At 45.7% G+C, this 13,698-nt stretch overlaps 1 protein-coding gene across 1 annotated transcript in view; it reads left to right on the top strand.

The window, feature by feature from the left end:
- Positions 1-7,043: 7,043 nt before the first annotated feature.
- LOC147663883 (uncharacterized) overlaps positions 7,044-13,698 on the top strand; it is a 113,013-nt gene continuing 106,358 nt past the window's right edge. Inside the window, exon 1 of the mRNA XM_086950129.1 lies at positions 7,044-7,204. The gene's annotated coding sequence lies outside the window, so the exon portion shown is untranslated. The remainder of the gene's footprint in view (positions 7,205-13,698) is intronic.

The raw sequence follows: 13,698 nt of genomic DNA, 5'->3' as shown, positions 1-13,698 counted from the left end.
TTTTTCTAGTACATTGGATTCAGTAGCTCAGGCACTCCCTGCGTGCTTGAAGTCAGTAGCAGCGACAGCACTAGCAATCAGACAAAGTGACTCAATTGTTTTAGGACATCCATTAACAGTTCAAGTTCCACATTCTGTAGAGGTTCTTTTAAACAGAACCCAGACTCAACACTTAACTATAGCACGACTGACAGGTTATGAATTAACACTATTCCAGCCACACATAGAAATCAGACGCTGTAGCATTCTGAACCCCGCAACATTGTTACCTACAATTATGACAGATCCAGCTCCGCATGATTGCATAGAGATCATTAATGCAGTAACAAAACCTCGACGAGACTTAACAGATGTCCCACTGACAAATCCAGACCTGACACTTTATGTGGACGGTTCATGTATGAGAACAAGTACAGGAGAATTAGTGGCCGCATATGCAGTGACCACTGAAACTGAAGTTAAAGAAACACATCGTATTGACACACTGTCTGCTCAAGCGGCGGAGCTCATCGCTCTGACCCGAGCCTGTATTCTAGCCAAGAACAGAAATGTTAACATATACACAGATTCCCGTTATGCATTCGGAGTTGTACACGACTTCGGAGTCCTCTGGCAAGAACGAGGTTTCTTGACCTCTCATGGGGCCAAGATCCAGCACGGTCCCCTCATTCAAGCACTGTTAGAAGCAATACATTTGCCCTCGGGCATATCAGTCATGAAGTGTAAAGCACATACTAAGGTTACAGATTCTGCTTCCCAGGGTAACGACCTGGCAGACCAGACAGCAAAACATACAGCATTGACTCACACCCAGATTACTGATGTGACAAAGCCAATAGTACCGACACAGTGTATGACAGTCAGGGATCCCACCCTAGACGTAATCGATATCCAGACACATGCTACTCCAGATGAAATAAAGAAATGGACTGAACTAGGAGGGATCCAGACAGATCAAGGATGGGTCACAAAGGGAAAGTCTATATGGTTTCTCCCCGACTCAATGGTTCAAAGTATGATAAATACAGTACATAGTCCTGCACACCTAGGAGAAAAAGCTATGATAGACAGTTTGCAGAACCTCTGGTACAACAAACACTTACGAGCAGCAGCAAAACAGAAAGTGCGTACTTGCATGATCTGTTGTCAGTTCAATCCAGGTAAAAGTGTTCCTGTAGAGCAAGGTGGATTTCATCCTCCCGATCACCCTTTTGAAGTCCTCCAGATGGATTATATCCAGATGGACCGTTGTCGAGGATTCAAGTATGTCCTCGTAGTTGTTTGTGCACTGTCCCGTTGGACAGAAGCTTACCCAGTCTCAGATTACACCGCCCCGACCACTGCCAAGCAGCTGGTTCGAGAATTCTTCCCACGGTACGGCTTGCCTCGTGTCGTGTACTCAGATAACGGACAGCAATTCTCATCCGAGTTAATGAAACAGGTTTCCCTTCTGCTAGGATATCAGTGGAGGTTCCATTGTGTCCGACACCCCGAAGCCGCAGGCCTTGTAGAAAGGCATAACCAGACATTAAAGACCCGTCTTGCTAAAATATGTCAGGAGAAAGGGGTCGACTGGATAGTCGCCCTGCCAGTTGCACTGTTCTACATGAGAATGGTTGCACACTCGAGATCAGGGCTATCTCCGTACGAAGTGGTCTTTGGCAGACCACCGAATATGTGGGGGACGCCCATTCCTAAGAAAATTACCGATGTTGATTGTAACATGTTGACAGATTACCTTGCCTCCTTGATGTCTGCACTCCAATCATGTCGTTCACAGGTTGCTGCAGCCTTTCCTGACAACACTGATGTAAAGCCGCATGATGTCCGTCCGGGGGACCTAGTTCTAGTGCGGAACTTCGACAGGAAAAGCCCGTTGGAGCCCCGCTGGAAAGCACCGAAGATCGTCCTCCTTACTACAAGGACCGCCGTGAAGTTGGAGGGCAGAAAGGGGTGGGTCCATACGAGTCATATTAAACTTTGTAACGAACTGAAACAGGACTCTGACTCGTCCACCCCCACCAAAGACTGTATTAAACCTAGTGACTTTAAAATATCCGAACGAGAGAAAACTCCCCAAGAGGAGTACCGACTCAAGCTCCGATCTAGAAAGTCAGACAGTTTAATTGTTTAAGTCCTCCCCTAGGTGAATCGGTTAAATAGTTTCTGACATGTACCCCCTAGATCGAGATAGAGAGAGAGAGAGACAATTCAAGAAATATACATACTGCAAATCACTGCGTAGTCACTGTATAGTGACATTGATAATAATGTTTTTTCTGAGTGTTCTGCTTATTGTTGCAAGTGTACTACTTCCTATTTATTGGCCTATTTTCAGGCATGAACAATCTGCTTACAATGTTTCTGCTGAACATTCTTTTAGTGAGTTACCTCCACATGAACTCTCTTACAGACTTGCGCTGCGCAACAACACATTCATTAGTATGCTACATCATTCCCATCAGACTAACAACGCTACAAACTGCTGGATATGTGGCCGACTCCCTCCCTACCAGAATTACAAGGGAGCTCTGCCCCTTTTTCCGTACCCGTTCACTCACAACGGCTCCTGTGGTGCATGGTTTAAAATAATTAATTCCTTAGATCCTGATATTGCTGTTTTCGATGGGAGCTGGGTTTGGGGAAACCTGAACTTAGTTCTGCTCAACGTCTGTTACCCTGATAAGGAGGGACTCCCCATTAGAATAGGAACTGATCTAGAAAATGAAGTATATGAATTAGGTAATTACACAATTAACCTTATGATTCTTACTGTTGAATCCGAAGCCGCACCAGTTCTGCCCGCTATGTCAGTATTACCAGTCACTGGTGAATTATGTGTTAGCAAGAAAGGTTCAGTACACTTAGGTCATAGTAAATGCACTACTGTGGTCGAATTCAGTGATCATGGTAAATCGTCTTTTAAAGCTACCCGACATTCTTATTTTGTTTGTGGTCATACCGCATACATACGTTTACCTCCAGATTGGGATGGTACCTGTTATATTGCATTCCTTCTGCCCCCTGTTTTCCTAGCCCCTCCCGATTATCACAGAAATACCAATCTAGTAAAGAGTAGACTCAGACGAAATCTCCCGATTGTCGACTATACTGAAACGGCAGGGGAGCAATACACAGATTTTAATAAAGGATTCTTTTTCTTTATAGGCCCCGTCCAAAACAGTAAATTAATACGTAGATTAACCAGAACACTTGAAGCAGTAGTACATGAAACTGCCTCCGCTCTAGGTAACTTGACAGAGGAGCAGTCTGCTATACGGATTGTTGTCCTTCAGAATCGTCTTGTTATTGACGTCATCTTGGCAGATAGAGGCGGAGCCTGTAAGGTCATCGGGTCAAGTTGCTGTGTTTTCATTCCAGAAAACGCGCCATCCGTATACAAAGCTATTACACGTCTTCATAAAATTGCAAGTTTGATACATCAGGATCCAGGCACCTGGACTTGGTCCGGTTGGTTCTGGACAACGTTATCCGCTTGGGGATGGAAGATCCTATCCTTCATAGGCATTGGCCTAGTCATAGTATTCAGTTGTTGCCTGTGCCTACAGTGTGGGCCAGCGATATGTGGACTGTGCGCCACATCATGTATTGAACATTCCAGTTCTCTCTTGAACAGTCAAAGAAAGAAAGATGAACAAATAATGTTACAAGAACAGACTGATCGATTCATGAGGATCGATATATCATGAAGGGTCCGTAGGGAACAAGGAGGGAATGAGGTAATATAGATTTTTGGTCAAGTTATGTTCCCTAGCGTGTACCCCACCGACTCCATGTACGAGGTTAAAGTGCATGTAACTTCCCTCCTGTGCCAGCTATGAAGACGCAAATACATTTGCGTCCAACGTTAACTTGTCCTCTTTCAGACCCACCATGAATGGGTTGAATAGTCCGTTCCTAAGTATGCCTTGCCAACGTCTTTTTGAGGTGTACTTTACACATTTTTCAGCTCTGGCAAAGTAGGCCCTGAATTTCTGCCATCGAGCCTTTTCTGTCTTCTGACTCTGAAAGCCTCAGCCCAGGCTGCCCCCGTACCCGTGAACTCTGCCTTACTTCTAGCGCGGCCCTCCGTGCTCAGCTCAGCCTGCCTGCCTGCCAAGACTGAATTCAACCTTCGAGTTATCTGTTTCCCTTTCCGAAGACGCATTCCTGCCTACTAGTTTAAGTAAACATTCCCCCAGCTGTAGAGCAAAAGGGCCTGGCCGTCCCGTCTCCGTGCAAGTAATTCATAGCCTCTGTTACCATGCTACCAGGGAAGGCCCATGCCCCCACGCTTCTCATGCAGACACTCAGGCGCTTATACACGCACTCACAGTCAGTATAGAATAGCTCCTACCCTAGAGACCTTTCCGTCCAGATAGTCCAGATAGTCCAGTTCCTAAAACATCAGATATCAGATATGATAGAAGTACAAGTTGATCTGACATGCCAGACTTCTGTCTCTTTCCGCTAGTTGAAATGTCAAGTCCCCCTACACCCTTCAGTTTCACGTCCATCACACGTCATGTAGCTGCGCGCGCATCCAAGCCTCAGATTTCTGCTGACATTGCAACATTTCAGTTTAGTGCCACCCACATGTGACACCTACTTGTGACGTTTCTAGAACACACCTCCAGTTACGCCTAGTCCACGCCTTCTGATTACGCACTAGTAACACGTGGATGTTGTTATCTTGTCTTCTCTCAGCTGTTACGCCTTCTATACTGTTTCCTATGATGTAAAATAAGTATATAAGCTATGTATTGTCAATAAATTATGGCTCTATCCCTTCCTGGACCCTGTGTGGTTGCAGGAACATGATATCCTGTTCCGGAACAATTCCTTTATGAGGAATAAACCCCTAAGAACTCTAACACCACGGACTCTGTTTCCTTCTTTCTGATTGAGTTATTTTTGATTAAGTACTTACCTGCATAGAAATTAAGATGGTAAATTAAATATTTACAACAGCGTGGCCAACTCTGGGTCTGGGAATCGATCCTCATCCACAATGCCATTGAGCGAGCGGCGAAGAGGACCTGAGCTACCATTAAATTTCCCATCACACTGACAAGTGTCAGCGAACACTTCCTGAAATGCCATGCACTTGCACCGCTACAGGTTGCGCAGGCCGGCAGCACTGCAGGACTGACCCCGTGACTCATCCCCCACTTAATAAAATGTCTCAAGGCTTTACAATTATATTTTAAGTATCTAAGTAGCCAAGCCATTGGGTTGTGACTCCTCAGTGATGCTGCGTGGTATCGGCCCGTGGTGTGTCCAGTCCAAATACATTGTAACAAAGTAGAGAGCTGCGAGGAGCAGTTTATGAGCATGCCCCTGAAACCTAAAGGGAACAGCGCACAAGGCGCATTGCCACCCAGTCATGGTACATTATAGTAGCTGAGAAAGCGCTATAATGCATGACTTCGCATTTCAGTGCGGTGATGCGGACCACCACACTGAAATGCATTAGTCTAACGCCTGATGCGTGGTACGTGGCAGGGCTGGCCATACTGATGCAACTAAACTGAGATTATAGGTGTGGCGTGCCGGCTCACATGGCAGTCAGAGTTTCAGCTATAATGAATGATTTTGATGTTAGCGGACTATAATTATGAAGGTTGAGGCAGCGGAAATCTGTTGGGCCTCTCACATTCTACAAGACTGCATCCCGGGTCTCGCATGGGACAGAGAGATCTGCCTGGCCAGTGATGTTTCTCCTTTGCCTCGATTGATTGCCAGCAAAAAGCCTAGGGCACAGTGGGTGGACTAAGGCTGATGAAAGCTGGAATGACTAATTGCTTTTCTGGGGGGGTAACGTTTATTTGAGCTCCCAGTCTTTTTGTGCTTATAGAACACTGGCCCGTCCTCCAGCAGGTATCCGAGGGTGTGGCAACATGTCCCTGGTTCAATTTCCTACATGCCCGGGCCTCTGGAATTGTTGCTGTTGTCTGGCAACACTAGTACTTTAAAGCTGGTGACATCCACCAGTTCAGAGAGCTCCTCTCATGTTCAGCGTGCCTTCTGATTCGAAACAGAAATCACAGCAGTCCGCATGAATCCTTATGAATTACACCATTTGTGCTGCATGTGTAATACAGAAATAGACAAACAGATTTAGCTCCATCAGTCGATATCACAGAAACTGTTTTACATCATGGCACGCATGGCGAAAATGAATGGTGAAACCATAGGTGACACAGCTATTTCTTATGAATTGTTTTAGGGGTGTTTTAGGTATTTTAAATAGTCGCAGCAGTTAACAGTAGTGTTGTGCCTCTGACTGTACAAGGACACTAGGTTAGTGCCCTTCCATTTCTGGTGCTTTGCAGCACTTAACGTTTTAGTTTTTTGTTGCTCAGATGGGTGTCATTTCTGATATTTATATGCTTTCCTCTTCTTCTTCTCTTAATTATGCTGGCCAGAAAGTGTCACTCATAGTCATTGAAATGTCACTCATAGCAATCTGAAACCTTGGCAGCTATGATAAGGAAGATTAGAAAAAATGTGTTCTTTTAATTTTCGCTTTGACATATGACTTGTGCCACACTGTATAGTCTGGTGTATGAAATTGCATGGTATTTTTCTCTTTTTACTTTGCTATGCACCATGATGTGCATCTAAAAAACCCAATAAATAAAGCGTTAAAATTCAAAGAAAAATTAATAAACTGTTCAGTTTTTTTGCACCACTAACACATATTCTCATATATTTAATGAAATATAAACTGTCACTTCCAGTTGACAACTTTTGTCCTCTGCATCAGTGTTTTGAAAATGCTCCTGAGAAAGTGAAGCTGTATATACTTTCTGAGACATCGAAAAACCCAGGCATTTCCTACCACAAAATGCTTGTTTGTGTATATTCACTGGAGACTGGATGTGATGGTTCTTTAAGTGGCCAACAGAGGGCGCCCCTCGCCTGCCGATGAAATCCACTGAGACATTGTATGAAAGGGACAAGGGTTTCTTGTTCCAGGTCAGCGGTGGCAGAGACAGCACCAGCAGCAGATGGTGACACCATTTCCTGCCTCTCCCTCAGTGTCCAGCCTGCTGCAGAGGGGGAAGGACGCCCTGTCTGTCTGTGCAGTTATCTTCATTCCGACATAGACCCTCCTTCTCTCCCAGACCCCAAATCGGCACCCGCCCCAGCCATAGGAGGAGGAGTGAGCCTGGAAATGTCTGCACAGGTTTCTGCTCAGGTAGGAGATTGTCAGCACCTTGTGCTGTGTTTGGAGAAATGGACTGAATAAACCTTGCTGCCAGGAGCCGGGCCTTCAATCCAGGGACCTCTGGGGGGGCTTTCCGTCCGGCCCTGGGGGTGTTTGTGGTCATCAATTGTTTTAAAGAGAGGATCTGTACACGCTGCACTGCATCTAATTGCACTGTGAGGAATCTGTGCACGCCGCACTACATCTTAATGCATTGTGACAGATGTGTGCCCACTGCACTTTACAGCACTATAAGGAATCTGTGGGCCCGATTCACAGAACTAACTTAAGACAAACTCCTAAACTTACTACTTTTTGTATTCACAGAAGTTAGAAGATAGACTTAAGACAGACTTAAGTTAGGATTTTGTCTTAAGTCTGTCTTAAGTCAGTCTTAAGACAAACTTAAGACAAAATCCTAACTTCTGTGAATACCAAAAGTAGTAAGTTTAGATTTTGTCTTAAGTTAGTTCTGTGAATCAGGCCCTGTGTCACTACAATGCATCTTACTGCACTGTGAAAAATTTGTTCACATTGCACTGCATCTTAGCGCTCTATGAGGAATCTGTGCACACACTTTGCTCGGCTCTCGCTGTTAGTTTGTTGACTTACCCCCTGTACCCTTGTCAGAAGCATGTCCACCAGGCAGCTGAACGTCAAGGATCCCCTGCTGCCCCATGCCCCTGTTCTCATATCTCAGTATAGGTAAAACCTCAGTCATTGCAATAGTTTTCAGCAGCATAGGTTGGCTTATAGCACTATCTGTTGCAGACGCTGTGTGTCTGCTGCAGGGATTGTGTGTGTGTGCACTGACCTTGGGTCTGCCAGGTAGGAGGCCTTTCAAGCAGTGGAACGTACAGGTCTGTGTTTTAATGTACCTCTGCAGGTTGGATGTCTGCATCTGAACAGGGTAGAGTTGTCTTTGCAGGCTGTGTGTGTGTGTGTGTATGAGGCGCGTCTACAGTGTGTCTTTTTTAAGTGTGTCTATCTTAGCAGATGTTGGCGGGGCTGTCAGTCACTCTTCTTGGCCTCTCTTCTCTGTACCGAAATCTTTATGATCACTTGCTGTAAGAGGATCTGCTCTTTGCAGAATAGTCAGGTACTACTCGGCACACTGTAGACGTCTGAGCACAGTCACATGTGAAGTTCTAGTTCTTCCCCATAGTTTAGAAGAATTAGGCAGCTTTGAGTGAGACTTCAGCACGACTTTCAAATATGTGATTGCCACACGCACCCAGGGCTACGTGTATGACAATGCTACAAGGGTTTGCTGCACTCTCTCATCAACGGTGTGTTGATGAGGATTGTGCTAGGATATGAAGCCTACATGAAAGATTCCAAGAGACTCTTAAAGTCATTCTGCTCTAGTTGTCACTTCAGCAGGAAGGGGAGAACAAGATGAGCGAGCAGAAAAAGCAAGAAGAGGCCAGAGAAGAGAAATAAGAGGGATGCAGAGAGAAAACACACAAAGGGTGGCGAAAAGTAATTCATAGAAATGGGCCAAAATGTGAAAAAAAAGAAATGTGTACACGAGGGAACGAGAGTTCTAAAATATGGCTAGGAAAAAAAAAATGAATGAACATTATTTATAAAGTACCAAAAGTTGAATTATATTTTAACATGTATATATCTCAGGGCATTTCAAGGACATTGACAAACACTATTATTGTTTATATTTTTCCATATGTATAGGTCCATTTGGATATTCACATGGCTCCCTGATGAAGGCCCTCAGCCGAAACGCGCGTAGATGTCATACCTAGCCATGTTTTTATGTATAGTGTGCTGAAACAATTTTTTTCTCCACCCCTTAGTATAAATGAACTACTCTAAAGTGTATATAGGTTGTAAAAATAAGTGTATATATGTAGATTGAAAAGTCACATGTATAGTGGAGATATGCACATGGCAAATACTCATAAAAATTTAATGATGTTTTTTTACTAAAATAAGATTTGAATAAAATAAAAGTCACAATTTTGCATCATATTTCTCTACTAGTTTTTGCTGTCAATTGTCCGCCTCTGCCCTCCTTTTCAAACCAGTTCCTAATTACCCTTCTTCCACATACTATACCTATCCCGAATTAGGAACTCTAGTCGGGGATACCCCTTCTTCCTCACATATAGAATAGTCAGGTACTACTCGGCACACTGTAGACGTCTGAGCACAGTCACATGTGAAGTTCTAGTTCTTCCCCATAGTTTGGAAGAATTAGGCAGCTTTGAGTGAGACTTCAGCACGACTTTCAAATATGTGATTGCCACACGCACCCAGGGCTACGTGTATGACAATGCTACAAGGGTTTGCTGCACTCTCTCATCAACGGTGTGTTGATGAGGATTGTGCTAGGATATGAAGCCTACATGAAAGATTCCAAGAGACTCTTAAAGTCATTCTGCTCTAGTTGTCACTTCAGCAGGAAGGGGAGAACAAGGTGAGCATGCAGAAAAAGCAAGAAGAGGCCAGAGAAGAGAAATAAGAGGGATGCAGAGAGAAAACACACAAAGGGTGGCGAAAAGTAATTCATAGAAATGGGCCAAAATGTGAAAAAAAAGAAATGTGTACACGAGGGAACGAGAGTTCTAAAATATGGCTAGGAAAAAAAAAAATGAATGAACATTATTTATAAAGTACCAAAAGTTGAATTATATTTTAGGAGCTAAAAATGTGATTTAAGTGTGACGTGAATGTGAGTCTTCAAGTGTTATAGGTATAATGTGCTGTTTAGTGGTACCAATACTTGAACAAACTTTATAGCTTTGGATCTTGGGATTTGATCCCAATCTGAATGGTGTAAATGAATCAAAGGGGAAGGATCAATGTATTTTCGGGTTACCAATCTCAGCTTAAGTGAGATAGTTAAGAGGTCCCAGGTTCCTACCGTCCTCCTTTATAAATGTGTTTTTTCACATACAGCACAGATCTGTGTTACCTTCGTATCAAACATACCAATCCTAATAAATTCTGTTGGAGGGGGCCCTTTCTAGTGTGCTTTCCCTCAACTTTTTTTTGTTGCTTTTGTCCTTCCTGGTATATACCTAAGGCATGTAACTCAACACCTTCTCCGTGGGCCTGCAGAACTGGTTGTGCCACCACCGGAGGTAGTTCTTCAAATGTGCCACAGATTTGCCATGACGGGGCCTATGTGTGTAGGTTACTGTTACTAGACTTGACATTTAAGAAGATGCTTACCAAGGTTCTGCATGTTTCTTGCTATATCTGAGCACTCCCTGGGGACAGGGTGCTGTGTCGGTAAAGGGTACGGCATGTGCGTGTGTTCGCTACATACACTGGTAGTGAATGGCACACAGTAGTGTGTTTGGCACAGTAGGGCCTGCTCCTCGTATTGGATTGGTCTGTGGGATCTGTGGAAAGGCTATTGAGCTGGATTTCCTGCATGCAGAAGAGTGTCAGTATAGTGTTTGATATTGATGAGTTCGTAATGGCGACCCTGCTCCGGTGGTGTGAGTGATTTTGACATTATGACAGTGGAAATACTACTTTGGGAAATTGGGAATGTCTGTACTCATGGCTCTGTATGCCTATCAACCTGTCTCTAATTCACAGCTGGCTGCTGGGGGGATGGCTACATCTGTGCATTTCTCATAAGACAGCCATAAACTAAGGGCTTACAGTATACTGTAGACCTCTCACTCTGACGGGGCCTTCCTGTGTTGGTTAAGAGGGAGTGGAATTGGCACCTGCATTCCAAGTGGCAGGGTTGTGGCCCCACTAAAGATACAGATCAAGCCTCACAGGGTAGGATGTCAGACATGACAACATTTATAGGGGCCCCGTGCATTTCAAAGGTGGCCTTTTGAGCTGATCTCATCTTCATAGGTCATTGTGGATATAACCACTGGGGCTCTGCATTTAGGAGTTAGAGACACTTTGGTGATTGGGAAGATACTACGCTGGTTCGACGCTGGGACATTAAGTCGAGTCAAGTCAAGTCAAAGAATTTATATAGCGCACTACATACCCAGAGGGTCTCAAGGCGCTTAGGGAGGGGAAGAGGATTACTTGTCAAATATCCACGTTTTAAGTTGCTTTCTGAATGCTAGGTGGTTCTGGGTAAGGCGAAGGTAAGTGGGGAGTGAGTTCCATGTTTTAGCAGCCAGGTATGAGAAGGATCTGCCTCCCATGGTTGTTTTGTTGATGCGAGGTACAGTGGCGAGGGCTTGGCTGGAAGAACGTAGTTGGCGGGAGGGGGTGTAGAAGGACAGTCGTGAGTTGAGGCATTCTGGTCCGATATCGTAGAGTGATTTGTGTGCGTGGGTAAGCAGTCGGAAAGTGATCCTCTTATTGACGGGTAGCCAGTGGAGGTCTTTCAGGTGACCAGAGATGTGTTCGTTACGCGGGATGTCTAATATGATCCTGGCTGAGGCGTTTTGGATTCGTTGGAGTTTCTTCTGGAGTTTAGCGGTAGTACCTGCGTAGAGGGTGTTTCCGTAGTCCAGTCGACTCGTAACCAGAGCATGGGTGACTGTTTTTCTGGTTTCGGTGGGGATCCAGCGAAATGTTTTTTTGAGCATGCGAAGAATGTTGAAGCAGGATGAGGATACGGCGCTGACTTGCCTGTTCATTGAAAGTGAAGAATCCAGGATGACGCCTAGGTTCCGTGCGTGGTCTGTCGGGATGGGTGCTTTTCCAAGGGCTTCCGGCCACCAAGAGTCGTCCCATGCAGAGGGGGATGTACCTAAGATGAGGACTTCTGTTTTATCTGAGTTCAGTTTCAGGCGGCTGTGTTTCATCCATTCGGCAACTTCTTTCATTCCTTCGTGTAGGTTAGTTTTGGCGGTGTTGGGGTCATTGGTGAGAGAAAGGATCAGCTGAGTGTCATCCGCGTAAGAGATGATGTTGAGGTTGTGTTGGCGTGCGATGGCCGCGAGGGGGCTCATGTATACGTTGAAGAGGGTGGGACTGAGTGAGGATCCTTGTGGTACGCCACAGATGACTTCAGTGGCCTCGGACTTGAATGGTGGAAGGCGGACTTTCTGGGTTCTTCCGGTGAGGTGATCCATTCAAGTGCTTTTCCTTGTATTCCGATGTTTCTGAGGCGTTGTAAAAGGGTGCTGTGGCAGACTGTGTCGAAGGCTGCAGAGAGGTCGAGGAGGATGAGGGCGACTGTGTCTCCATTGTCCAGTAGAGTTCGAATGTCGTCTGTTGCTGCGATGAGGGCGGTCTCAGTGCTGTGTTTTGCTCGGAAGCCAGATTGTGAGGAGTTGAGGGATTTGTTGGCTTCAAGGAAAGCGGCGAGCTGGTTGTTGACAGCTTTCTCGATGACTTTGGCCGGGAAAGGAAGGAGCGATATGGGGCGGTAATTTTTGAGTTCGGTGGGGTCCGCTGTGGGTTTTTTCAGAAGGGCGGTGAGTTCAGCGTGTTTCCAGCTTTCTGGGAAGGAGGCGGAGTTGAAGGAGCAGTTGATGACGTCTCGGAGGTGCGGTGCTATGACGGAGTCTGCTTTGTTGAAGATGTGGTGAGGACATGGGTCTGTGGGGGATCCTGAGTGGATGGAGTTCATCAGGCGGATGGTGTCCTCGGTGGAGATTGGGTACCAGTCGTTAAGGGTGTTCAAAGGGGGAGAATGTTCATCATATGGTTGGGTGGGTTGGTCTCCGGGTTGGTTGTCGAAGCTGTTGTGGATGTCTGCAATGTTGTTGTGGAAGAATGAGGCTAGGGAGTCGCAGAGGGCTTGAGAGGGGGTGATGTCGTTGGAGTTGGCCGAGGGGTTGGTAAACTCCTTGACGATGTTGAAAAGTTCCTTGCTGTTGTGGGCGTTGTTGTGTAGTCGATCCTTGAATGCTGTTTTCTTGGCCTTTCGGATTAGTTGGTGGTGTGAGCGGGTGGCGTTTTTGAAGGTGTCTTTGGTGCTAGTGGTTGGGTCTTTTTTCCAGGCCTTTTCAAGGGAGCGGCAGAGTTTCTTGGACTTCTTAAGATCATCGTTGAACCATGAGGCCTTCTTGCTGCCAGGTTTGCTTTGACGTTTTTTCAGTGGTGCTAAGGTGTCGGCGGTGTTGGATAACCATAGGGTGAAGTTGGTGGCGGCTTGGTCTGGGTTTGAAGAGTGGGCTGGGGTGTTTAGAAGGAGCGATGAGGAGATCTGGTCGATGGTGATTTTGTTCCAGTTTCTTTGCAGAGTTGGTTGGAGGTGGTTGATGGGTTTCGGCTTGTTGTAGGTGAAGTGAACGCAGCTGTGGTCAGTCCAGAGGAGATCCGTAGTATGGCTGAAGGAGACATGATTGCTGGAGGTGAAGATGGGGTCGAGTGTGTGACCTGCGATGTGGGTGGGGGAAGTGACCAGTTGTTTAAGTCCGAGGTTGGCGAGGTTGTCCAAGAGGGTGGTGGTGTTGCGGTCGTTGTTCTTTTCAAGGTGAAAGTTGAGGTCTCCCAGAAGGATGTAATCTTTGGAGGGGAGCGCGTGTGGAGTGATGAAGTCCGTGATGTCTTCACTGAATTTAGCGCGGGGTCCTGGTGGTCTG

Source organism: Lissotriton vulgaris, unplaced genomic scaffold, assembly GCF_964263255.1.
Source record: "Lissotriton vulgaris unplaced genomic scaffold, aLisVul1.2 SCAFFOLD_1227, whole genome shotgun sequence".
Classification (NCBI taxonomy): domain Eukaryota; kingdom Metazoa; phylum Chordata; class Amphibia; order Caudata; family Salamandridae; genus Lissotriton; species Lissotriton vulgaris.
Note: the sequence above shows the minus strand (reverse complement) of the source record. Positions and strands in the feature narration are given on the sequence as shown.